We start from the raw sequence: 26216 nt of genomic DNA, 5'->3' as shown, positions 1-26216 counted from the left end.
AACATATACATTTACTGTTATAAATACGTCATACATTACATATATATGGTTTATTATATATATGGTTTGTTTGCCAAAAAAGGCTTTTATTCAAATGGAATTTCAGACTCCCAATGCATTTAACACATTAGAAGCAAGATTTTGTGACGACTCATTTATTTTGTGTTTTCAAATGTTTAAAGCTGGCTTGTCCTCAACGCCGTGAGACCCTCCCCGCCTCGCCCCCGCAACCCAGGGGCTGCTGCGCTGGGGCTTTGTGCAAAGAGGGGAAATTGGGTCAAGGCCACAGCCAAGGCCTGGCAGCTGCCTCCACCAGAACGGGCAGGTCTGGAACTGAATGGAGGAGAAGCCCAGGTTCCGTCCCAGTGTTTGAAAATCGCTAACAGATAATGGTTAACGCAGGCTGAGAGCAAGGCGGCGGGCGTGGGGCGGGGGCGGGGGGGGGCTGCAGGTGGGTTTCGGGGAAGAGTGGGCCAGGTGGGAAACGCGGCAGCCTGGGAAGTGAGAGAAAAGCCCGCCTTGTGTCTCTGTGTTTATTTAATCGGTGTGACTTTCCCAGCACCCATGCGTCACATCCACTGAGAAGCAACCAGAAGGCACCAGTGTATGTGGAGGCGGAGGGGGGAGGGGCTGCCCTGGAGGTTTCTGCAAGACCAGATCTTCTGACTCTGTGCCCCAAATACCCACAGGTTGACCTACCCTGCTTAGGCTCCCCTGGAGAAAGGCTCCAGGCCCCCAGGGACTGAATCAGAATCTGGCAGAGGAGGTCTGGGATCAGACCACACCCCAGGGGATGGGGAGACGTGGGACGAGCACCCCTTCTTCGAGGACCCTCATCTGGAAGCCCCGCCCCACCCGCTTCCACCCCCCAGCAGAGTGACTGCAGCTTCAGCCCGCAGGGCTCCATGCGGCGGCTGCCCCACCTGCCACGGCCAAGTCAACTACCACACGCGGGGCCAGCCGGTGGTGAAAATGCAGACCCCGGCCACCAGCGCGGCATTAGCCCCTGGGCTGAACTGTGTCCCACAATCAAATTCACATGGTGGAGTCCTGACCCTCAGCATCCCAGAATGTGACTGTATTCGGAGGTGGGGCCTTTAAAGAGGAGATGAAGGTCAAGGGAGGTCACGGGGGTGGGGCCCTGATCCCCCAGGACTGGGGTCCTTAGAGGAAGAGGAGGTCAGGACACAGACACGCACAGAGGGACGGCCCCGTGAGGACACAGGGGGCAGACGACCGTCCACACGCCCAGGAGAGACTCCAGCTCCAGGACTGGGACCAGTGAGTGTCTGCTGTTTGAGCCGCCCCATCTGTGGACTAGGCTGTGGCAGCCACAGGAAACTCACATGGGGTAGAGCCCCTTCTGGGGTGCTTCTTAAAAACGGTGCATGAACCACATTTATCACCAGAATCGCCATCTGGCCAGGCCTTCGCAGCATTTCCGTAACCACTGTCTCCGACCCAACCTCCATCTCCATCCCTTCCTGCATCTCAGGTGAACTCAGAGGAGACCCGTCCTCTCTCCCACCGCCCGTGGGTGGCATCCTCTTCCCCAGAGCCCTTCCTTCAGGCCGGGCTCACTCTAGCCCGGGTCAGACCCGACTCCCCAGCTCCATGGACCCTCCTTCCTCTTGCCCAGGAACACCTGTTGTCTGCTCTTCCGTTAACACCGGATGATTCCCAGCTAGTGATCTGAGAACCAACCCATCACACACAGTCCAATCCATCCCCGGTCCAAGAAGCTTGGGAAGCATAACCAGATTAAACAAAAATGCATCAATCACTTTACCGCAGAGTGTATCCGAATGATTTACGTGGTCGTCTCTCACTGTGGCAAGTGCAGCACGTCCCAAATGCACCAGTCCCCGTAAACATTCTCCCCCAGAGAGGACAAATGTCACCTCCCACAGCAGCCGTGTCCCGGAGGCCAGCTCCCTGACAAGCGCAATTGCCATAAACACTTACTGGGTAAAGACGCAGAGGGAAGGAATTTGCAATGATCCTCTACCCAGAAAAGGGCTCCAGGGGTGTTACGGTTACTCAGTGTCCTCTGTGAGGCAAAGTCAGTGTCCCCAGTCAGAAAAGGAGCTGCCGACAAAGCAGGTGCCTGAATTAAAACGAGTGCCTTCTTGGTTGCTCCACTGGATATCGGGGGGTGAGGTCCCCATATCCAATCTGGTTCAGGGTACATGGCCAGAAAGCCTGGTGTCTGGAACATTCACGAGATGAGCCTTCTTCCCCTCCACGCTGTAGGATCCCCCCCGGGGGTGGGGGGCATGTTCCCTGGCAATAGGAGAGCCCCTTCCCCAAACTTCCTTGTCCAGACTCAAGACGGCCTCGGTGTCCGCCTTCCCTGGTTATGGAGAGGGCGGCTGGGTTTCCAGTATTTTCAACACAAGTAAACCAGCCACCAGATAAGTGGACAAACTGTTTAAAGGTTAAAAGGATGCGGGAAAATAATTATTTTTCAGATATTCTGCTTCTCTACTTGCACAAGCCAAGAGAATCTAGAGACAAATTGTTTTAACCAGTGAAAAAGCCCAGCAAATGCTAGGTAAGAAATTAGTACAGAAAAGTTTACTGAATTCTGTGGGGCTTCAGGGCCCCTTCAAGGAGGTTGAACTCAAAGCCTCTGGCCAAGACAAGAATGACCAGACCCATATCACGGCCCCACCTGTCTTATTGTAACGCCCCCTCCTCCACCTTGAACAACCTGGCCTACTCCTTCCTGCCCCCTAGCAACCCACAAGTGTATCCTAAAACCCCTTTCCCCAACCAACCAGCAGGTCAGCAGGTGTGTTCTGAGACCTCTCCTCTCCCTGGGCTACAAAAACAGACAGAACCACGTGCCCAGGGTGGGCTCTCCCTGATCACGTGGCAGCTGTCCTCCTGAGCTGGCAGCATCTCTCATCTTAAACTCTTTCTTTTCTTCACCTCGCTCAGTCTGGAAATTCTTCTTCCAACCCGCGTGCATGGACCGTGACAAAGTCTGTTACATTTGCAATAAACAACTGAAAAACATTATAACAAGACTGTTGTAGTCCCAGCCATAACCAAAGACACCCAAGAAGAACTATCTGGACCAAGCTGCGCTAGACCTTTATGGAGAAAATTAATAGAACGCTGCTTATAACGACAACAAAGAAGGAAATGAAGGAAGACCCAGATGCATGGACAGATCCGCCACGATCACAGATTCTAGGGTTTAACGCCTTAAAGATAAAAATTCCAGGGTGTTCCCGCCATGGGGCAGCGGGCTCAGTTTCGATGGTGCCTCAGCTGCGGCTCAGATTCAATCCCTGGCCTGGCAACTTCCATATGCCATGGGTACAGCCAAAAAGGAAAAAAAAAAAAAAAATTCTCCACAAAATACAAATTTGATGTACCTTCCAATGGAAACCCTGGTAGGATCGTTCACAGGACTCAACTTTCTGATCGTAAAGTTTGCAGAAGTGGGGAAGGAGCCCAAAATAACCAGGACAACTTTAGAAACCTAAAGGAGAACGAGTACGTGATGCCAAGGCTTCCTAAACAGTTCCAGGAGAGCGGATGACAGAGGTGCAGAGACAGAGCCATCGCCGGAAAAAGCAGAGAACTCTGGGACAGGCCTCGTAAACACGGGACTCCAGCACACGTCCACGCGTCAGGGGAGAAAGAGCCACTGAACACAGGATACTGACATCGTGGGCTATTCGGATGGAAAACAGAAGAAAGAGAGCCCGCCCCGCGCCATACGCACAGGTCCACACCTCGCACACGGAAGACTTCCGTGCGAAAAGCAGAGCAACGAACCTCTAGAAGAAAAATGATACCGTAACACACGTCTCTTACTCAAGGAATCTGGAAGGCTGTTTTGGGGGCAGCTGCAACCAATGGACGCAGACTTCGTGGGATCACACAACAGCAATGTCTTCGCTCACAGCCCTGGAGCAAGAAATCCTAAGTGAGCCACACAGGCCATGGCCAAGGTGTGGTCAGGGCTGGTTTCTCCTAGAGATTCCAGGGAGGGCGTCTTCTCCATCACGGCCTCAGCTCCCGTAGTCACGGAGCCTTCTCTTCTGCGTCACACCCCCGCCACCTCCCTCCAACCGGGACCCCCGGGGTACATTCGGGGCCACCCAAATCCCCAAACCCCCTCCCCATCCCAGGATCTGGACCTCGATCCCGTCTACACAGCCCCACCTTTGCAACAGAAGTCACAGTCACAGGGTCCAGGCTTAGAGCCTGGGTATCTGCAGGGGCCAGGGCGCAGCTGCCACACACATGTGAAATGAATTACGTGTCAAATAAATCAGGAGAAATGGTTTTTTTCTTTTCTTTCCAGAAAGCCACAGAGGCAAGGCATAAAGAGAAAGACAAACTCGGCGATGTGAAAGTTAGAACAGACAAAAGACCTGAACCCTCTACAAATGCTACCACGCCTCAGGGCTAGAGCTGCCGTGTGTCCCTGAAACTTGCACAGTGAAGCCGCGACCCCCAGGTGGCTGTGTGTGGAGGTGGGCCCATAGGAAGGTGAGTAAGGCGAATGGGAGTCAGAGGGGCTGGTGCCGTCTAAGAAGAGGAAGACACTCCAGAGTCGGCTCTCCCTCTGTCTCTGTCTCTCTTCTTCCCTCCCTCCACCTCTGTCCCCCATATGAGGGTGCAAAACCCCTGCAAGCAGGAAGCAGGCTCTCTCCAGGACCGAGGACACCAGCCCCTTGACCATGGACGACCAGCCTCTTGCTCTTTGAGAAGGAGACGTCTGTCCTGCAGCCTCCAGTACTTTCTCATGGTGGCCCTGGTGGCCCAAGCTAAGACACCTGCCTTCTACAAGGTCCTGTACAAAATAGAACAGAGCTCATGGGCCAAACAGGCTTGGGCAGCTCAGGCCCCCCGACCCCATGCGGCTCCACCCACAGGGGTTCAAGGAAGGTCCCCGCCGAGCCAGGGCGGCCCCCAAACTGGCTCCAGAAGTCCCAGCCCACCTTGAAGCCCATGAACGACACAGCGTCTTCCCCTTCTCTGCCCACTGTCTGCGTTCCCCTCCTTAGTGGACCAGTGTCCGCGTCTGGCTGTGCGCCCCCTGCTGTGCCCCCGGGGCCCGACACGGAGTGTCACCTGCCCTCAGTGACACTTGGTGACTTAACCAAAGAAATAACTGGAAACAGCGTCCACGCCACCAACAGGAACCTGAGGAAGCTCTGTCCACAGCAGGAATAATTACAGAGCGGTGACGACCAACCAATTCTGGTCACACACGCTGACCTGGAACAACGGTAGGACCAACCCACTAAGCGGCAGATCCCGACACAAGGTTTTCGTAGCAGACCCGTTACCGACACGGCCGAGGCTTCTGGCGACACACACAGCCCAGGCTCACAGCTGCCTCATCGGGGTCAGGAGGGACTCTACAGGGACCACGCATGCACCACCTCAACTTCAAACAAGAACTCAGGGAGTTCCCATCGTAGTGCAGCGGAAACGAATCCTACCAGTGTCCATGAGGATGCAGGTTCGCCCCCTGGCTTTGCTCAGTGGGTTAAGGATCCAGCATTGCCATGAGCGGTGGTGTAGGTCACAGATGCGGCTCAGATGCCCCACTGCTGTGGCTGTGGCTGTGGCCGGCAGCTGGAGCTCTGATTCAACCCCTAGCCTGGGAGCTTCCATATACTGCGGGTGTGGCCCTAAAAAGCAAAAAACAAACAAACAAACAAAAAAACCCCACAAGTACACTTAAGTGAGATAGGAGATAACACACAAGCAAACGTGAAAATATGGCAAAATCTTAACATGTTTCCTTCTGGCGGTGGATATGGAACTGTGATGTGGTCTTCTACGTTTCTGTGTTTATAATGTTTTAATTAAAAACAAAAACTTAAAAAACGAGGTGACTCTGACATAGAATGATCTGCCTGGTCACGGTCTCATCCCTCCGGCCCTGGGTCACCAAGCACGGCAGCTGAAGGCCGCAAGGCAGAGCACGCGACGTATGCACATCGTATCTCCTGTCTCCACACATTTGTATAAGACGCATAAGACGTATTTACGTAAGAATATAGATTACACAGGAATATTAAAATACTGAAATATGTAAAACATACAAATATATATGCTACTCATAATACATTAAATATATTCCATAAAACATATTTATATAAAATATGTATTTTGTAGATACTTTTTTTTTAGGGCCACACCTGCAGCATATGGAAGTTTCCAGGCTAGGATCGAATTGGAGCTGCAGCTGCTGGCCTGCACCACAGCCACAGCAATGCAGGATCCTTAACCCACTGAGGCAGGCCAGGGATCGAACCCGCATCCTCATGGATACTAGTCAGGTTCATTACCCCTGAGCCACTATGGGAACTCCCTAAAATGTATCATTAAAATAGTGTCAAAATATATTCTATAAAAGCATAAATATATATGCTAAGTATATATAAGTCATAATATATGTAATATATATTATAGGTAATATATGTATATAATATATTATCAAAATACATTATGTAAATATATGTGTATTATGTTATAATGTAATGTATGTGATATAGAATACATGTAATATAAGTAATATCATATAATATGCATGTAATATGTATTATCAAAATGTTATGTAAATATATGTGTATATTATATAATATATGTGATATATGTAATGCATAATATACATAATACATATGCTCCAATATTTTTGTGTAAAATATATACAATATATTTGTATGAAATATATAATTAAAATATTGAAATGTTATAGAAAACAAAATATATCACACATATTTATATACTAAATATTATGTAATATTTTTAATACATAATATTTTTAAGTGACAGAGTTCCTTTTTCGGAGCACCGAGGTGGATGGGAAACTGAGCTGACAGTACAGGGCTCCTGGGAACCACTCCGTCCCTGCTCAGATAAGCAAAGGGCTGTGAACACCGAGACCGTTCTGCCTCTGCCCAGCCCGGTGGGCAGTCTCTCTTGGCCCCAGGTCTGCAGAGGAAGCAGATCTGCAGTCCCATCTAGTTCAGCCCGTTCCCATGAACCTGCTGAATTCGAGATCTAAAACAAACGGCAACACCAAATACGCCTCTGTGGCCCGCGTGGCCGGTGCTCTCCAGATCCCGGGGTGCCCCACCTTCCCCAGGCTCCGTGCATCCTGCCCCCCTACCCTGGGCTGTGAAGGGGATGAGGGGTGTGGGGTCCAGGCCAGGGCGCCTCCCGCCTTTGCTCCCCCTGCTGGACACTCGCGGGAGCGCAGCTGTGCCAGGGGGCACCCCTGGGAGGTGACACCTCCAGAGAACAGGAGCCCCTGCCCCCGCCCCCCACAAGGGCATGGGAACTCTTGGAACCCAGCACCCGGTGGTGAGGGCTGGTGAGGGTGAAGGGCTGTGTCCTTTTGATATCAACCACCACTGCCTTGGGATGTGAGCAGTGCCCGGCTTGGCTGATGGTGGCGCATGAACAAATTCAGCAGAGGGGGAGCTGGGCCCGGCCCCTCCACACCAGCCCTGGACAGGCCCGGGCAGAGGCATCGACCAGCCCACACTGAGGGCTGGCGGGAGGCCAGCTACTGCAGGCAGCTCCAGCCTGGAGAGCGAGCTTTGGCTTCTGCATGGCTGACTGACGCCCTCCTAAACTATGGGTTACCAGCAGCAAAGTCAAGGTCTTGAGTCCGGGAACAGGGTGCATCAAACAAGATTACAGAGCTGAGACGTCTGGAGACATGAACGGTCATGGGGATCTCAAAACTAAGATGTGTCTGTTGCGAAAAGGCTTTAAATTGTTCAGGCGGAGTCTTGGGGCTCTCAGGAACGCTCTGTGCTGCTCCCAGGCTCAGGGCTGCCCGGATGGGCATGGGGTGGGAGCTCTGTCCAGGTGCCAAGCCCCTAAACCTGCAGGAAGCTTTGTGGTCCCTTGTTTGGGGACGGCCCTGGCTGCACCTTGGGTGGGGCTGCGGCCACCCCAGTCATGCTATCATCCATAATGACAGTGTTTAAGCCAAGGATGGGTTTTCTTTAATTCCTATCATCCCAACAGCTGTGGGAATCTGTCTCTCCTCTGCAGCCATGATTCCAATTTTTAAGTCTTGTTTTCCTAAGAAAGGATCTGAGGAAGCACCTTTGCTCTCCAGGAGTTTAAAACCACCAAGCTAGCCTCCCCGCATAAGAAGCTCCTGCAGGGTCTCTTGGGGATGCCCCCCAGAGGGACACATCTGTCTTTCCAGGTCAAGGACGCCATGTGGTCCAAGAGCCCAGCTCAAGGCCCTTCAGTGCCCCCCACAGTGAGGACAACGAGGTCCAAACACCAAGCCCACAAGTCGGTTCTGACTCACTTCTGTGGAGCCTGGTCAACCCCACAGCGAGATCACCCAGCCCACAGAATGCACTTCCCAGAGTCCTAGTGTCACTTTCCCACAGTGGCCAGCCCCACCTGAGATTCCGGCCCAGGAGGCTACCTGGGATCCAGGAGTGACTTTCGGGTGCCCCCCAGGTTGTAGAGATGCTCAGCCAGGCTTGAGAACGGATGTCATGTCTAAGGCTGTCCTCTCGCTTTTTCTTGGGAGCAGAGACCCGTCACCTTGAGCAGCCCCCCTGCAATGCCCTCCCCTGAAGGACCCAATAATCCAGCCCTCCCAGGTCCGGGACCCAGCCCAGGTCTCGCTCACAGAGCATCTCCAGGACCCCGGCAGGAAGCCACCTTCCCTTCGTCCTCTGCTGACATCCGCTGGAGACCCACGGTTCCACATCCTCTGGTGCCGCACAGACAGATGGACAGATGGACAGGACAGCAGAGCTTGCAGAGAACGTGAGTGGGGGAAGGGCTTTGGTGACGGACAGGCCCGCCAGGCACACCGTTCCAGGCGGCAGGGGTGCAGCGGACACGTATGGCACATGATACCACCCTGGTACCACAAGGCACGACCCTCCTGACTTCCAACCCCGGGTCCAGAAGGACTGGACATTCCCAACAGGTGAATACACAGCCAGCGGTACAGGGCGCCCAAGGAACGTCTGCAGAGATTAACTCCCAGATGTGGATCCATGTAAGTCTAGACACACCCCGTGTGGAATGCAGAAATGATTCCTTGTGCTGACACCTGAGTGGCAGGACGGGGACTTGTTTTCTGTCGCAAGAACAGTCACCAAGATTATGTTTTCAGAAAAATAAAGGTAAACACTTCCCTTTCATTTAGCGTACAGTGATTTGAAATCACAATGTTCATTACTTTTAATACGGATTTTGCCTTTTAATGGACAATTAGAAATATGTTAGCGCTATTATTTTTGAAAGCTTATGAAAAGGGTTTCACATTTAAATTTATTTTAATTTACATTTTTATGAAAACCCATCTAGTCCTGTATACTTTGAACATATTAAATTCCTAATTATTTAGATCACTCTCAATGGAACATGAATTATGTAAAAACCAAGACTGTGCAACACGCATAGTAATTTTGCTACATAGGAGGCAAGACACATACATTTTAAGGAATACATAATAATGCACGTTTATCTGCATTACTCAGCCAAATATCACTGGGCCCTGACGCAGTATTTGCACAGTGTGGAAATAATTAACTCCAGTCATATTAGTATATTGCCAGCTTTGAATCATATACAATTGTAAATTTCCACACTTTTAAATGATGCCATTATGATGGTTAATCTGTGAAAGGAGAAGGAGTAAATATAGTTTATCTATCAGTTTGCTAGTGTGATTATACATTTTCAAATAGGAACAACATGGTTCGTGAGCCTCCATTTGTGCTTCTGCTCCAGCCTGGAGTGTGGGACAGGCCTGCAGAAAGAAGCATGTTGACCATTCTCCCCACAGAGCACACGGCAGAGCTGGTATTCAAGAGCGTGAGAGAACAGAAGCATCCTAAGTGACCATGAGTAGAGGAATGAATAAAGAAGATGTGGTATGGCTATACCATGGAATATTACTTGGCCATAAAAAATAAGTGGCAGAGGAATGGATAAAGAAGATGTGGTACGTCTATACAATGGAATATTACTTGGCCATAAAAAAGGAGTGAAACAGTGCCATTTGGAGCAACACAGACGAACCTAGAGATTATCATACTGAGTGAAGTAAGTCAGACAGGGATAAATATCATACGATATCACTTATATGTGGAATCTAAAAAATTAGGAGTTCCTGTCATGGCACAGCAGAAACAAATCCAACTAGGAACCATGAGGTTGCAGGTCCAATCCCTGGCCTCGCTCAGTGGGTTAAGGATCCGGTATTTTGATGAGCTGTGGCATAGGTCGCAAACATGACTTGGATCTGGCATTGTTGTGGCTCTGGCATAGGCTGGCAGCAACAGCTCTGATTGGACCCCTAGCCTGGGAACCGCCATATGCCGTGGGTGCGGCCCTAAAAAGACAAAAGACAAAACTAAATAAATAAAATAAAATATTACACAAATGAATTTATATATGAAACAGAAACAGACTCACAGACCTAGAAGACAAACTTATGGGTACCAAAGGGGAAAAGGCAGGGCGGGGATAAATTAGGAGTTTGGGATTAACAGATACACACGACTATGAATAAAGCAGATAAGAATTTATTGTGTAGCACAGGGAATTGTATTCAGTATCTTGTAATAACTCATAATGGAAATGAATCTGAAAAGTAACATATATATATTAATCATTTTGCTGTACACCTGAAACTAACACGTAAATCAACTAACTATACTTCACTTAAAAAAAAAAACAGAAAATTTTTTGTAAATTCAGGTCAGTGATGCATGAGATACAGGAAAGAAACACAATGAGTTCTATGACTACTCCCAGCTTCCTGCCCTCACAGTGTCCAGGCCACGGTCCAAGAAAGACCAGGTGACACTGGGCAAATTCCCAAGCGTGGAGGCAACAGGGCTGAGAATGCAAGGGTTCAAGGTAGCAACAGCCTGCAGGACAGTGCCAGGAGAGGAGAGACTGGAATGCAGAGGCCACTAGCTATCTGAGGATGGTCCTTGGGGTATTCTGGAAAGTTTGACCAGCCCACACTTGTGATAAACCTATCAGGGGCCAGGGAAAGAGGCACCCAAGGACTCAAGACAGCCATACATGTCAATCACACAGGTCCAGGAACAGGGCCCATTCCCACCAGCCAAACTGGAAAACCTCATGACTCATGGGGCACTGAACACACAGAGTGCTTTTCCCCAAGAGGGGGTCAGGCCTGGACTGCATGCTGCTATGATCCCATGAACAAATAAATACCCAAAGCAAGACCTGAAATGATCAAACTATCTTTAAGTAACTTAACTGAATCCCAGAACAAATTTCAAGAATATCTACCCAAATTCAAAACTATATAGACTCAACAAGAAAAATATGCAATTTGAAATGTTTAGCAATAAAAATATGAATCAGTTAATAAAACTATCAAAAATGACTAGATATGCAAAGAGTAGGAGAGTAGGAACCATAATGAGGAATACAATCAGCTAATCAAAAACTAACAGGGAGTTCCCATTGTGGCACCACAGTAATGAACCCAACTAGTATCCATGAGGATGTGGGTTCGATCCCTGAGCTTGCTCAGTGGGTTAAGGCTCCAGTGCTGCTGCGAATTGCTGTCCAGTCTGGCAGCTTCAGCTCTGATTCAACTTCTAGCCTGGGAACTTCCCTTTGCTGTGAGTGTGGCCCTAAAAAGACAAAAAAAAACAAAAACAAAAAAACAAAAAAAAACCAAAAACCTAATGGAAACTCATACAGATGTTAGAATCAGTGGAAAAGCATTAAAAATTATATTAACTGTATTCTATATGCTCAAAAAGACATGAAAGTTCTTTTAAAAAATCTAAATCAATGTTCAAAGATGAAAATTACAACGTCTGAAAAGAAAAATACACTGGGAAAGATTCATGGCAAATTAGACATCAGATTAATAATGAAATTGAAGATAGAGCCAAAAAGAAACAGAAAATAATTACAAATTTTAATAAAAGAAGAGGTTATCTGGAAGCTATGAAACAACTTCAGCCAGTCTAACATGGATGGAATTGGAATGCCTGGTGAGGAGGCATACAGAAAAGGGATTTGAAATTTGGCCCAAAATTTTGCCAAAAAACACCAATTCAATGAAAGCTATCAACTGACAGATAAGAAGCTCAACGAAATCCAAACACAAGGATCATAAAGAAAACTCCACCAAGACGCATCACAACAAACCAAAACCAAAGATCATGAGAAGAATCCTAGAAAAGACAAAGGGAGAAAAAAAGTTACAGACGTGTTACCTCCAGAAAATGAACTTAAGAATGACAGCAGATGTCTCGTTGGAGACAATGCAAGTGAGCGGACATTGGAGCGACGTCTTTAAAGCAACGATTGAAAAAAAAAAAGGGAAAAGTGGAATTATATGACTAGGGAAAGCATCTTTCAAAAATGAAGACTCTTCAGGCGTATAAACGCTGAAAGAATGAATGACCAGAAAGTCTTCCCTGCCAAAGAAGTTAAAACAGAATCTTCAGGCAGAAGGAAATGATACCTATATATGTGTGTGTGTGTGTGTATTATATATGTATATGAAATTATGCAAACGAATGGAGACAACTGGAATTAAACATCACACGGGTAAATAGACAAGTCTGTCTTATTTAAACCTCTTAAAGGACAACTGACTGTTTAAGAAAATAGAGACTTAGAGCAGAGATGATAAAGTAGGTAGAAGGATAGCCAGGACATGGAAACAACCCAAATGTCCATCGACAGAGGATTGGATTCGGAAGAAGTGGTATATATACACAACGGAATACTACTCAGCCATAAAAAAGAATGACATAATGCCATTTGCAGCAACATGGATGGAACTAGAGAATCTCATACTGAGTGAAATGAGCCAGAAAGACAAAGACAAATACCACATGATATCACTTATAACTGGAATCTAATATCCAGCACAAATGAACATCTCCTCAGAAAAGAAAATCATGGACTTGGAGAAGAGACTTGTGGCTGCCTGATGGGAGGGGGAGGGAGTGGGAGGGATCGGGAGCTTGGGCTTATCAGACACAACTTAGAATAGATTTACAAGGAGATCCTGCTGAATAGCATTGAGAACTTTGTCTAGATACTCATGTTGCAACAGAACAAAGGGTGGGGGAAAAAATGTAATTGTAATGTATACATGTAAGGATAACCTGACCCCCTTGCTGTACAGTGGGAAAATTAAAAAATTATATAAACAAAAATAAATAAATAAAAAAATTAAAAAAAAATAAAGTATGTAGAAGGAAAACATATGACCGCAAAAGCCTAAGAGTTGAGGAGAGGTAATACACTGTTATAAGGTTCGTACGCTATGCACGAGCTGGTATAAAGTCACTGAGGATGGGCCATCAGAAAGTGAAGATGAATGCAAGAAACGCTGCACAACCGCTCAATAATAAAACCACGAGCGACGGCTAACAGGCCAACAAAGGAGACAGCATAAAATTCCTCTACTGATCTAAAGGAAGGCAGGAAAAGGAGACTAAATCGCAGACAGACGAGCGGACGACAAATAACAAGACGACAGGTTTAAACCACACCATCAGCATGTTCACATTAAACATGACCCAACGCTAAGCTGTCTGTAAGTACATTAAAAATAAAGACAAAAATAGCTGGAAAGTAAGATGACAGGAAAAGCCATCGCAGATTCATGCGAAGCAAAGAAAGAGTTAAAACGTCTTTCTGCAGACGTGAGAGGAGAAAACTTCCCAACCTGGTCTATGAGGCCAACACGACTATCCTGATATGAAAAGAAGGCGGATCAATACCCTTCACGAACACAGATGCACAAATTCTAAGCAAAACTTTGGGAAATCAAATCCAACGAAACATAATATTTCATGACCAAGGGTGATTTATGTATCAGGAACGCAAAGTTGATTTAACCTTTGAAAATCAATCTGTGTGGTTCACCCTATTAGCAAACTAAAAATAAAAGCCATCCGATCAATTCAATAGCTGCAGAAAAAGGCATTCAACAAAATCCGACATTGATTCATGACAAAAACTCACAGCAAACTGGGGCTAGAGAGAAACCTTCTCAGCCTGAGCAAAGGATGTCTCTGCAAAGCCCACAGCTAACGTCATCCTGAATGGTCAGAGACTGAAAAAGCTCCCCCTAAGATCAGTGACTAGACAGGGACTCCAATTTCACAGCTTCTGCTCAATAACAAGAAAAATTTTAAAAACACACCCTGATGCGAAGGGAAGAGAGAAAACTGCCTTTATTTGCCAACAACATCACCGTCCACGCAGAAAACTCATTGGAATCCTCAGAAAAGCTACGAGAACTAATTGGTGATTTAAGCAAGACTGGAAGGTGCAAGATGAATATAAAACCACCCAGGGTGTTTCTACAGCGTTGCAAGGAACGCCTGGAAACAATCTAAGAACAAAGCCATTTACAGCACAGCCCTTGGAAGGGAGCCCCCCAAATTCAAGCCGTTGCCAACCTTGGTACCAGTTAGGGAGCTGGCAGCGCTGGGCTTCCCCAGAACTGAAAACCAACATCCATACAGCCACCCGCCTACAATGTACGAGTGCCAGGGCGCTTGCTGACTTTCCTGGGGACAAATGGCCTTATTTCCAGCTCGCACTTGGGGAAAACGCTACAGATCCCCTTCCCAGGCGGATCAGGGACCAGGTCCCCCCGCCTCACCAGGCCACAGGATGCGTGAGTGAAATGCTACCGGCTGGTACTTTGGACCGACAGGCAGAGGAGGAAGTCAAGAGAAGAGAGGAAGCCTTTTCCACGCAGGAAGGTGGAGGAGGTGACGAGCTTGGCTAACCTACGGTCTGGCCATTGAAAATAGCGTTTCCTGCCTAAGTGGGAGCAGAAGAAAGGCAAGCAAACATCGAGCTGCCCACACCAAAGTCTGTCCAACAAGGCTCCGCAAGACAAGCCCACAGCTCAGGACCCAGTCGCAGAAACAAACAAAAACACTCGGTTCTAACCAAACAGAGAGCGGCGTCCAGAAGACACCTGCAGCGGCTTGAGAAGGCGCGTCAACCCACCTGAATAAAGCACAAGCCAACGTGGACCCAACGCGTTTCAGCCCAGGAGCTGGGCCTCTAGAACGTGCTGGAACCGCATCCCAGGGGGGCCGGCGTGGTCTCCAGCATGTAAGCGACACTGAGGAGGTGAGGGATGGAACACCCCTCAGACCCTCCTTCCCGCCCGGGGAGCTCCCCGTGCAGCCGCTCCTGGCCGCCCAGTCATTTCTCGTTACAAAGCAAACATCCGCTTTCAGGGGGCAGACTGGGCCCAGCCGAGCTTCCCTGGAAATCCCACAGGAGAAGGCAGCAAAGGGGGTTTATTTTTAACATGAGCACAAGGACAGACAGGGAAGGGGCGGCTGGGAAAGCCGAGGAGAGAGAGAGCAGGGGGCAGGTGGAGGCAGCTCCTGCCAGGGGCGGACAGCAGCCAGCCTGCCGCAGAGAAGCCCAGGAAGGGGTCAAAGGCAGGAAGACTGGGGCAATTCTGTCCGGGTGGCTGTCAGACCCCTGGGTCTCGTCCTCCCACAGGGCAGCCAGTGACTGCCCTTGTCCCCGTCGGATAAAAAGATGGAAACTGGACGTCCTGGAGTGAGACCCTGAACGTGGGGCGGTGGGACCACAGGCAACCAGGGGACTGGGTGAGAGTCCAGACACCGAACAGTGGGCATTCTCCTCCTGCCACAGCCCCCTCCCCTCCTGGGGTCCAAGCCGGGACTCAAGATGAACTTGAGGCACCCGAGAGAAAAGGTTCACTTTCCAGGGCCGTGGCCAAACCTCCCGGATCCCCGCGGGATGCTCAGAATGCTGCAGTCCTAGCCCAGCATATGGAAGTCCCCAGGCTAGGGGCGGAACGGGAGCTGCAGCCGCAGGTGTACGCCACAGCCGCAGCGACGCCAGATCCGAGCCGTGTCTGCCACCTACACCATGGCTCATGGCCATGCTGGATCCCCGACCCGCTAAGCGAGGCCAGGGATCGAACCCGAGTCCTCATGGATACTAGTCGGGTTTGTTACCACTGAGCCACGAGAGGAACTCCCCCCGCCCTTGACATCTCAAAGCCCCGCTACCCCAGCCCACCCTGAGACCTGAGGACTTGACCTCCTCTGACTCTGGCAGATCCAACTCTCACCTTGCCCATCGCGAGTCTGGTCCAGCACCGCCTGCTCGGCTGCCCACCATCCTGCCCACTTCCACGGAGTCGCCAACAAACACCTGACAACAGCATCCTTCACGTCCTTGGGGAGACGCCCTGCCAACTAAGGTCAGCTCCTTGGTTCTGTGTCCCAAGTAGACCCATCTCTCCCCATCCGAGCAGCAGTGCCAGGCACCGCCAATGCCAGTCGAGGGCCTCTGCGTCTCATGGGGCCTCTTTGATGTGGACAGCGACCAGGCCGGGCAGGTACGATTGCACCATCGTGCAGGACCCGTGGACGGAAAGGCACAGCAAGACCGAACTGCTTCCAAGGCCACACCGCTGCTGGCCGAGGAGGGCAGGAAGCGAACCCACGGCGGCTGAGTTCAGCGGTGATGAGGGTACACGGCAACCCTACTGTGACTGCCGCTTCCCCGTGTGCATTAAGCAGACATTAGGCTTGACGCAGCGTAGTGGACGCAAGGTGGCCACAAACTCTGCAAAATCCTTCCATCAAGAACTGGAGCCTTTGCCTCTCTCCGTGAATCTTGGCTGGGCCAGCGGCGAGTTTTGTCCAACAGGATGTGGCAGAAATAAAGCCAGGGAACCTCTGAGACTGAGCCTTCGGAAGGCTGTGGCTCCCACCCCGCCCCTCGGAACAACCCACTTCTTGGGAGCCAGCTCCCACATAAGGGGTCCCCCTCCCCAAGCCCCAGAGAGTCACACATGCAGAGAGAGGGACAGGAACGGACTTCTGGAGGGGGCCGAATACCACCCGCTCACCCCACCCGCAGGCCCAGCCCCGAGTCCTGGGAAAATAAAACGGTTGCTGTTTTAGGTCCCGAGGTTTCGGAGTTGTTCTTCTCAAGCAGGGGTCGATGAGGGGGGATCGCAGGAGCTCTGCTTCTCAGCCAGACTGGAATTCGCTCCAAGGGCGGGAGTGTGGGGGCCTGTCCCGCTAACTGCTGGGCAGCTCTGGCCACTGGGCATGGCCTTCAACCGCCTCGCCCTCAGAGACCAAGTCAAGGCTTCGATGGGCATCCCACCAGCTCCAGGGGCCGCAGCAGGACCACCAGCATCTGGGTGGGGAGTTCCGCAAAGCATCTTCAGAACAGGAAGAGAGCGGCCCCCGCCCTCCACGCCAGGCCCCGGCACCCCTCCCCTATCCCGAATCAGCAAGAAGGCCCAGAAAAGTGCCCCCCGCTCTCCACGCCCCCTCTGCAGGCCTAGGGTTTCCAACCATGACCCACACGGGTCCTTCCAGAAGCAGAATTCTCTCCCCCTCTGGGAAGGGGGACGTCTATGCAAGACAGCAGGAAAACAGTCCATAACCAGAGCTGACGGAGGAGGAAGCCCGGGGACGTGAGTCACTGGAAGATGGAAATAACTTCGGCCACGCGGATCGCCTTGGCAACCAGGTACAGCAGCGGAGACACCGCTCGAAAGTCACGATGGGCCCCGCGGGGGGACGGGGATGCACGATGCCGGGGCCTGCTGCCCGCCTGTTCCTCCCGCCTCGAGCGGTGCCCAGCCTCACTGGCTGAGCACCTGCCGTGGCTCCGGCACGGGGCTCCCCGAGGTGAAGAGGACAACACGCAGACGGCGCTCGGGTCCGCCCTGACCTTTACTCTAGCGGGAGGGGGGTCACCGCCTCAGGCCATCAGGCGACAGAGTCAAGGCAGGTGCGGCCAACCCTGGGGTTCTCAGCTCCCACCTGGATGAAGGCAGAGCCCCTGGAAGCTGCCAGACCCCAGGGCATGATGGCCAACGCCAGGACCCAGTGACCCAAAGGGAAGAGGGGCAGGCCGTCCTCCCAGCCCCTGGACCAGACGCTCGGGTTGGGCCTGAAGCCATCCACCCACTCGGCTTCCCCAGCAGCCCTGTCCTGGGATCCTGCTGCCAAGCCTCCTCTTGGACTCGCTTTGCTCAGGTTCAAACACGCATCCTAGTGTTTGGAAACTGACGCCTCTTTTAACAAAGGAAGAGATTTTAGAGAAAAAGGGAAAGTGTGAGATGCTGAACTCAACAAAGCAAAACACCTGTAGGAAGAACGATGAGCCGGAAGATGAGGCTCGGGCACAGCCCGCATGGCAGACCCAGCGTCTGCACAGCGCGGTCGCGTCTCACTCGTCCTAAATGCAGTCAAACACTTGGAACCTTGAGACAGTCTTCTAAACTGTGTTATTCATTTCTAATGCGTCATCACATCTTTTTTTTTTTTTTTTAGGGCCTCACCTGCAGCACATGGAGGTTCCCAGGCTAGGGGTCAAATCAGAGCTACAGCTGCCGGCCTGCAGCCCAGCCACAGCAACGCCGGGTCGGAGCTGCGTCTGCCACCTACACCACAGCTCAAGGCCACGCCGGATCCTTAACCCACTGAGGGAGGCCAGGGATGGAACCCGAATCCTCATGGAGACCAGTCAGATTCATTTCCTCTGCGCCACAGCAGGAACTCTCATTCTGTCTTTTTTATGTCCCACTTTTATCTTTCATTATTTTATCTTTCCCGTCAAAATCGCCTTGTGGCCAATTCGTTATGCAGAGAAAGTGCAGCCAAGATGCTCACAGGGAAGGTACCTGAAATGGCCTGTGTGAGCTCTCGCCCCCGCAGCTGGCTGGCCAGTCCCCCCTGCGTGGAACAGGCCAGTGCTGTCATCTCCCAAGTCGTCCCCAGACCTCGAATCGTCACGCGGTGTCCTCAGTGAAAAGACGCTTGAGGCACGGGTTCAGGGAACCGTCTGCCCCAGCCTAAGGCGCGTCTCGCCTTGACCAGGAAAGCTAATCAATCCGCTTCTACACTTTCTGCTTTCAGTCACTCCCAGAGTGTTCACGCGCCCGTGCAAACTGCAAGGACATCTATACTCATTAAGGCTTTCTCTTTCCTAGAGCTTTTTTTTTTATCAAGGCATCAAGAGGTATCGGGGCACAATGGTGACAGGAAAAAGCAAGCCCCAGAGCATGCAATCAAGTCTGTTTAATTAAGTCGTGTGCAGGGCGCCCAAGGAGATAGCAGAGTGGCTTCTCTGAAATACCACCGCTTCACCGGGGACCCGTCTTGGTCAAAGGTAAACATCCCGTTCACACCGAAGCAGAGCCACTCACTCTTCCCGACGCGCGTAAAAAAAAGTCTGGAGACGCGAGCTGGCTCTCTGGAAAGTACTACAACAAGAGAAAGGGAGGAATGAAACCCTTGTCACAGTCGCCTTGTCAGGAGCCCAGAGACGAGGCTGGGAGGTAACATCGGGGCGGAGGCTGTGCCAAAGCCTCCCTCACGTTATCCTCAAGCCCCCGCACGCTGCTGGCACCTGAAGCCATGGTGACCGTCACGGGAGCTGGGCTGGGAGGGCCTCCCACCCACGGACCCTGGGCTGCCTCGTCACAGCCTTGCAGCAATTCCAGGTCAAAGGGGACTTTAATTTTTGGCCAGAAGGAGATACCCAACTTCCTGGTTTACTCACTGTCCGAGGGCTATTCCCGCGTCCTGCAGCAGGTGCTAGAGCGAGACGCCTCCTGACCCCACGCCGACGAGGCGCCGGGACCACCATCACGGCAGGGGAGAACTGGGCCTTGGTGATACCTGCCCCTTCTCTGGGGTCAAGGGGCACTGCCCGGCCCCCAGGACCAGAGTCCCTGTCCAGCTGGCCGTCAGCATGCCCCTGCCCCCTGCCCGCAGGAAACTCTCTGCCTGGAGGTCTCTGTCCCTTTGGGGCCCTTGGCGCCTGTATTCGTTTGGGCTGCCGGAATGAAGTGGCACAGGTGAGGTGACAATGGGTTTTTACCGTTTCCCAGCCTTGGGCTGCAAGTTGAGGGTGGCGGAGTGGGGAGGTTGGTTCCGTGCGGGAAGGACCTGCTGCAGGCGCCCCCGTGGCTGGGGGACGGTGGCTTCATGTTCACGTGGCCTTCCTCCCCCTGTGCAGCTCTGTCTCCAGACTCCCCTTCTTAGAGGGACACAGGTCACTGCAGATGAGGGCCTACTAACAACTCGTTTCGCTCAGTCACCTCTCTAAAGGGCTTCTCGCCAAACGCGGTCCCATTCTCGGGTGTGTGTGTTGTGCCACGTCTATTTTTCACATTTTGATGCTGAGGTACTGGGTGTTCTCTTTCTTAAGTTTATGGGACTAGGGTTGACTTACGAGGTGGTATTAGCTTCAGGTGTACAGCAGAGTGAATCATTCCTACACATACACACAGCCATTCTCTTTTCCCATGTGGGTTATCACAGACTACTGAGTAGGTCTCCCTGTGCCACAGAGTAGGTTCCTGGGACGCATCAAACCCCTGCAGTAGGGTGTCTCCGTTAGTCCCACCCCTCCACGTCCTCCCCCGCCTCCACAGCTTCCCCTACCGTCACCCTAAGATCGGTTTGCAAATCCACATCCAATCACGTGCTGAGGCTGGGCCACCAGCACTGGAATGTGGGGGGATGCGGCTCCACCCACGACAGCACCGCCAGCTGCAGCGAACGGGCCAAGACCATCGTTCTGTGTTCCAGGGAAATCATGGCGCAGAGAGAACCCCAAAGCCTTACGACACCAAACGGACCCCCGCCAGCACCAGGGTGGGGTGAACCAGAAGGGCGGGAGTCCAGGCCATCAAGGCTGCGTCTGAGGTCTGTGCGCAGGTGGCTGGGCCTCAGATGTCCCTAAGAGGCTGGCACCTGATGGAGTCGGCGTGGTCCCTGGGCCCAGAGTATGTGAATTCGCATGTCTGTTCAATCAAAGGAAGCCTTGGGGAGTCCACTTTGCTCCTGCTTCTCCTGAGACGCCCTCCTGCCACCCCCTCCTCTTCCCTCTTCTCCCAGGAACAAGTTGTTTCAAATGAGCCACCGAGAAGAATGTGCGCCCTGACCTGACCCACGGGAAGGGACAGATGTTCCACCTGCCTTAGGGATAAATGGGACGGGTCTTCCCTCTTTCACGCAAGCTTTTTGAGCACCCGCGCCCTTCGGCAGAAGTACAGAGCCTTATCGAGATCTCCCTGTGTTCATGTGTCTTACTTTCTGGCACGGCCGATCCGAGCCAGAGTCACTTCTCCCCAACACCAACCAGCACAGTGCCCAGGGCCAGGGCCAGAGTGGAGCCCTGACTCAGTACCCTGTGGGGGGTGGGGGGAGGGGCATCTGCGTCTGCGGCAGCCCCGCCCCCACCCCCGGCCTCCACTTTCTTGGGCCGATCCCGAGGCATAGGGAGGAGGTTCCCAGGCTAGGGGTCTAGTCGGAGCTGCAGCCCCCAGCCTACGCCAGAGCCACAGCAACGCAGGATCCGAGCCACATCTGCAACCTACACCACAGCTCACGGCAACGCCGGATCGTTAACCCACTGAGCAGGGGCAGGGACCGAACCCGCAACCTCATGGTTCCTGGTCGGATTCGTTAACCACTGCGCCACGACGGGAACTCCCCGGCCTCCACTTTCAACTGTGCACAAGCCACCTTTGCCGACGTGATCTCTCACCCAGCGTGCCTCCCTCCCCGGTCTTTGAATCCCTTCCCCTTTTTAAACTCCAATTTTATTTCAAAAGAAAAACCAGAATCAAGCCAGAAAGCATGACTTAACGGCTGGCTCCCAAGGGCAGACCTGGAGGTGAGAGGCAGATTTCAAGGCGAGGTCCAGCCAGAGGGAGGTAGACGAATACAGAACGCGTGGCCCCATAAAGTTCCAGGAGGTTCCAGGCAGGTGTGGAGGAGGGTCTGATGAAATGGCCATAAAGAGTCTTCAGAAGTAAGTGAAAAATCTCAGGAGAGCCAAAGAAATGCAAAGTAGCACCGAGCAACTGAGGAAATGGGCGAAAAGCTTCCTCACAAGCGGGGATTGCAGGGTCAAAGCCTTAGGAGCCCCCAGGCTTCTGTGGGGAGCAGGGCCCTGGGCCGCTGGGCCACTGGACCCAGCCTTGTAAGTCAGGGAGGACTGGCCAGAGAGGGGGCGCCACACACAGGCCAAGACACGAGTCGTGGTCCCAGCCCGCTGACGGATGGTGGACCCCAGCCTGAGACTCAGGGCCACACTGCCTGGCCGGCCTGACGCCTTCACTCCAGGAAGCCTTGGACTGACAAAGACACCAAGGAGTTCCCGCTGCGGCGCGGCGGGTTCATGACCAGCTTGATCTGTGTGTCCAACCTGATCCTGCGCCTGGTGCAGTGGGTTAAGGATCGGCCCCTGCCACAGCCGTGGTGTAGGTCACGGAGGGGACTCGGGTTCGATCCCTAGCCCGGGAACGTCCATAGCCTTCCGTGTGCCGGGGTGAGGGCACGGGGAGGGGAGGGAAGGACAGAGGGGGGAGGAAACCCAAGGCACCAAACTAGTATTGAAGCAGGAGCTGGACGGCCCCCAGGCTAAGCAACTTCAAGCTAAAGGTGACAGCTGGAGCAAGGAGCTGCATCCCGCTGGGACGGAAGACAGAGACCACCTATTTCCCGACCCGGAGCTCAAAGAGACCTCCGGGACGACGCACCTGCAGAAAGGCTCCTCGGGGTCGGAGAGGGGAGCACATCCGGTTAAGTTCCCAGAAACGCTTGTGCTAGAATCCGCCTTGGCTGAAGGATGCCGTGCACAGGGAGGGCCCGGGTCAGGACAGGTGCCGGCTTGAGGCCAGACGAAGCGAGGGGATCGGCCAGAGGAAGCCCAGAAGGAAGGACGGCCCCATCCAAGTGATGAAAGCACCCCCAAAGCCCAGGCTGCTCTTTCTGTCTCTGTCTCTGTCTCCCCCTCCCTGCCCCCCTCCCCCCACACCACTGCCTGCCTGGGCTTTTTTCTCACCTACCTTCGGTCTCTGCTCTCTTAATAAACACGCTATTTGCCTCGCTAGCCTCACCTTCTCTGTGGAATTCTTTCTCCAAAGGCACACGTTCTGCGGACCTACATGAAGGGGTTAGGGTTCAGCATTCCCACCGACAGCCACCCAAGAACAGAATGACAGGTTAAATCCAGGAAGAAGCCTCCCTGTAGACCTGCACCTGTTCACGCTCGTCATTGGGCCAAAATATTAACCAAGTGGCTGATTTAGACATAAGACTTTACACGGAGCGTACACTTAGAAGACAACTGAAAAACCCCTAGAATGTTTCAGGGAACTTAAGATTCCCCCCCCCCCATTTCTGTACTAAAGAGAGTGAGGAAAACATTATTTTCATCCTTGAAACAATTTCTGGGTAGAATTCACGGGCATTTGAGTTTGTAAGTGACATCTCACTGTTACCCAAGCCCCCCCCGCTTGAAAAGGATTGTAAAAAATCAACGAGATTCATAAACATTGTAAGAGCCACACATTCCATGCATGAGCTTTAGGAAAGTGAAGTCCTGGGCGTTGTACCTGGAAACATGAACTATTCATTCTCCAATCACGCGTCACTGAAAGCTCCGGCTGCTGGGTGTGAGCAGTCAGAGCTGTGTCTCCGCGTGCGGCTGGCGGGGAAGGCAAGCCGGCCACGGAAAGAGACCCCGTTCCCGAACTCCAGCCCAGGACTTCCTCCCGGCCAGGCGCTCACCTGCCGCTGGCTCCTTCTGCCAAGGAAGATGCTGCTCATCCAGAATCCCAAAGGCTCGCTGGCCCAGCAGCGCAGGAATCTCCCGTCCACCCTTCGAGGAGCCACCGTCTCCCTCTAACACGTATTTCTCTGTGCAGGTGCTGGGGACCACGGATCAAAACCAACCAAAAGCCCTGCCCCGAGTGCGGCCGTCCCACTGGGAACATTCACAGAACCCAAGGCCGCGCAGCCCTGGAGAGGTGTGGATGGAAAATGATGCACAACCCGGGAGCTGAGAGTTAGGTTTTATTGGGTGGGTTTTGGGAGAGCTCCAGCCTGGGACACGGCCTCTCAGGGGGCATTAAGGGGCGGGTCCGAAGAGAAAAAGGAGCCCCAGGAGATGTGGGGGGCTGTGCAACAAGGACCAGGTGCTGGAACATGAAAAGATTGCTGTTCATGAAAAAAAAACCCAGGCGTTCCCGCTGTGGCTCAGCGGTAACGAACCTGATGAGTATCCATGAGGACGCAGGTTCGATTCCTGGCCTCGTTAAGGATCCAGCGTTGCCAGGAGCTGTGGTGGAGGTCGCAGATGTGGCTTAGATCTGGCGTGGCTGTGGCTGTGGTGTAGGCCGGCAGCTGCAGCTCTGATTCGACCTCTAGACTGGGAACCTCCATATGCTGCAGGTACAGCCCTAAAAAGAAAAGAAAAAAAAAACCCAGACATGGCAGGTTAATGAATTCAGGGCTTTTCTCTGTATGGAAAGAGGCAAGCGTCTGGACCGATGAGATGGCTCCTTTGCTGTGCTTCTCAGCCCTCTGGCGCCATGTCCTGCTCTCCAGCCTCAGTCCCCTGGGGGGGCACCGTCAGGGCAGCTGCGTGGCTGAGGGCTTGGTAGTGGCAGCCCCTTCTTTCGTCTCCATCCTGGGTTCCCTCAGGGCTCACCCTGGGGGCGGCTGTAACGTGACGGCTTGACTGGCCGCGGCATCGTTTGCTCACTCACCGTTACCTGAGTCCGTTCTCCAGGACTGTGTGATGGGACCCTGGGCATAACTGCGTCTGTCTGAGCAAATGGCCAGACCAGCCAGGTTAGGGAGAGGGGGTGGGTCAGCTTCCCAGACTCCCGGGCTGTGCAGCAGGCCCGTGACCAGCCCTCATCAGGTCGCTGGAGCGGGATCCGGGAGGTGCCGTGTTCATGGACCACATTTGTCTCTTCATTTGGGCGAATCCCACCTGCTCAACTGGACAGGATATCCGAGGCCAGGCCCCCGTCCGTCTTAGTCTCGGCCTCCATCCTTTTCTTTTCTTTCTCTTTTTTTGTCTTTTTAGAGCCGTACTCACGGCATATGGAGATTCCCAGGCTAGGGGTCTCATTGAAGCTGTTTCTGTTGGTCTACACCACAGCCACAGTAACACGGGATCTGAGCCACCTCTGCGGCCCCACAGCTCACAGCAATGCTGGATCCTTAACCCACTGGGCGAGGCCAGGTCTTGAACCTGCAACCTCATGGATACTAGTCGGGTTCATTACCGCTGAGCCACAATGGGAACTCCCCAGAGGCTTTTTATAAATAACCGTTGATTAACTGGAAGCCTCTGCCCACGCCCAGCCCAAGGAGAGGGCATTTAAAGCAACAAGGCTTAATCGCCAAGCCGGCCAAGAAGGGTGGGCATCGGCACCCCTGCTGTGAACCCAGCATCAGAGTGCCTGCAGCCATGGGGACAATAACGGGAACGTCCAGTGACTTCTGGCCAACCCGGCAACCGGGAGCGGCCACGTCAGCCTCGCCTCGCGCTGAGCCCTCCACGATGGAGACGTCAGGATGCACTCCGGCTTTTCTGTGCTACCAATTCTGTGGGTGAGCTTCGTGGCGAGGACACGGGGGGTACCTGCGAGGGTCTCCCCCCGCGGGGAGGGAGCCGGCACCTGCAGACACCTACTGAGGAGGCAGAGGAGTCACGGGCCATGTCAGGAGAAGCCTCTGAGGAAGAGCAGAGGAAACGGGCGCCCCTCCCTTAGGATCTGGTCTGGAACTCTCCAGCCTCGCCCCATGAGCCTCGGACCCCGGCCGGCCCTCCGTCCCATCCCCACCCCGATCGAGACCACAGCCAACCCCACGTCCATCAGAAAGCCAGGACCAGACTCTCGGGCCAGCTATGGACCATGAAAAAAACGCACCATCGACGGTGTTCCCGCTGTGGCCCAGCAGGTTAAGAACCAGACTAGTACCCAGGAGGAGGCAGACTCGATCCCTGGCCTTGCTCAGTGGGTTAAGGGTCTGGCATTGCCGTGAGCTGCAGTGTAGGTCGCAGACACAGCTTCGATCTGGTGATGCTGTGGCTATGGTGGAGGCCGGCAGCTACAGTTCTGATTCAACCCCTAGCCTGGGAATGTCCATCTGCCATGACTGCGTCCCTAAAAAGCAAAAAACAAAAAACAAAAACAAAAACAAAAAACAAAAGTGCAATCTAAAAGCTGAGACTCATGTTTCATTCACGGACTTCTGAGCCTTAAGCCCGAGCGGCAGCCTCTCTGGTCGCTCTGGCGCGGGACGGGACGGCGGCTGCAAAGACCCAGGGAGGAGCCAGGATATCGAGGGGGTTTTGCAGCAAAGACCAAGCAGCTG

The 26216-nt window shown here is 52.6% G+C and overlaps 1 protein-coding gene across 1 annotated transcript in view; it reads right to left on the bottom strand.

Annotated features, from left to right (window-relative positions):
- Positions 1-26216, bottom strand: part of SHANK2 (SH3 and multiple ankyrin repeat domains 2) — a 499107-nt gene that overhangs the window by 445948 nt on the left and 26943 nt on the right.

This window comes from Sus scrofa, chromosome 2, assembly GCF_000003025.6.
Source record: "Sus scrofa isolate TJ Tabasco breed Duroc chromosome 2, Sscrofa11.1, whole genome shotgun sequence".
In the NCBI taxonomy this organism is placed as follows: domain Eukaryota; kingdom Metazoa; phylum Chordata; class Mammalia; order Artiodactyla; family Suidae; genus Sus; species Sus scrofa.
This window is presented reverse-complemented; position numbering and strand designations above follow the sequence as displayed.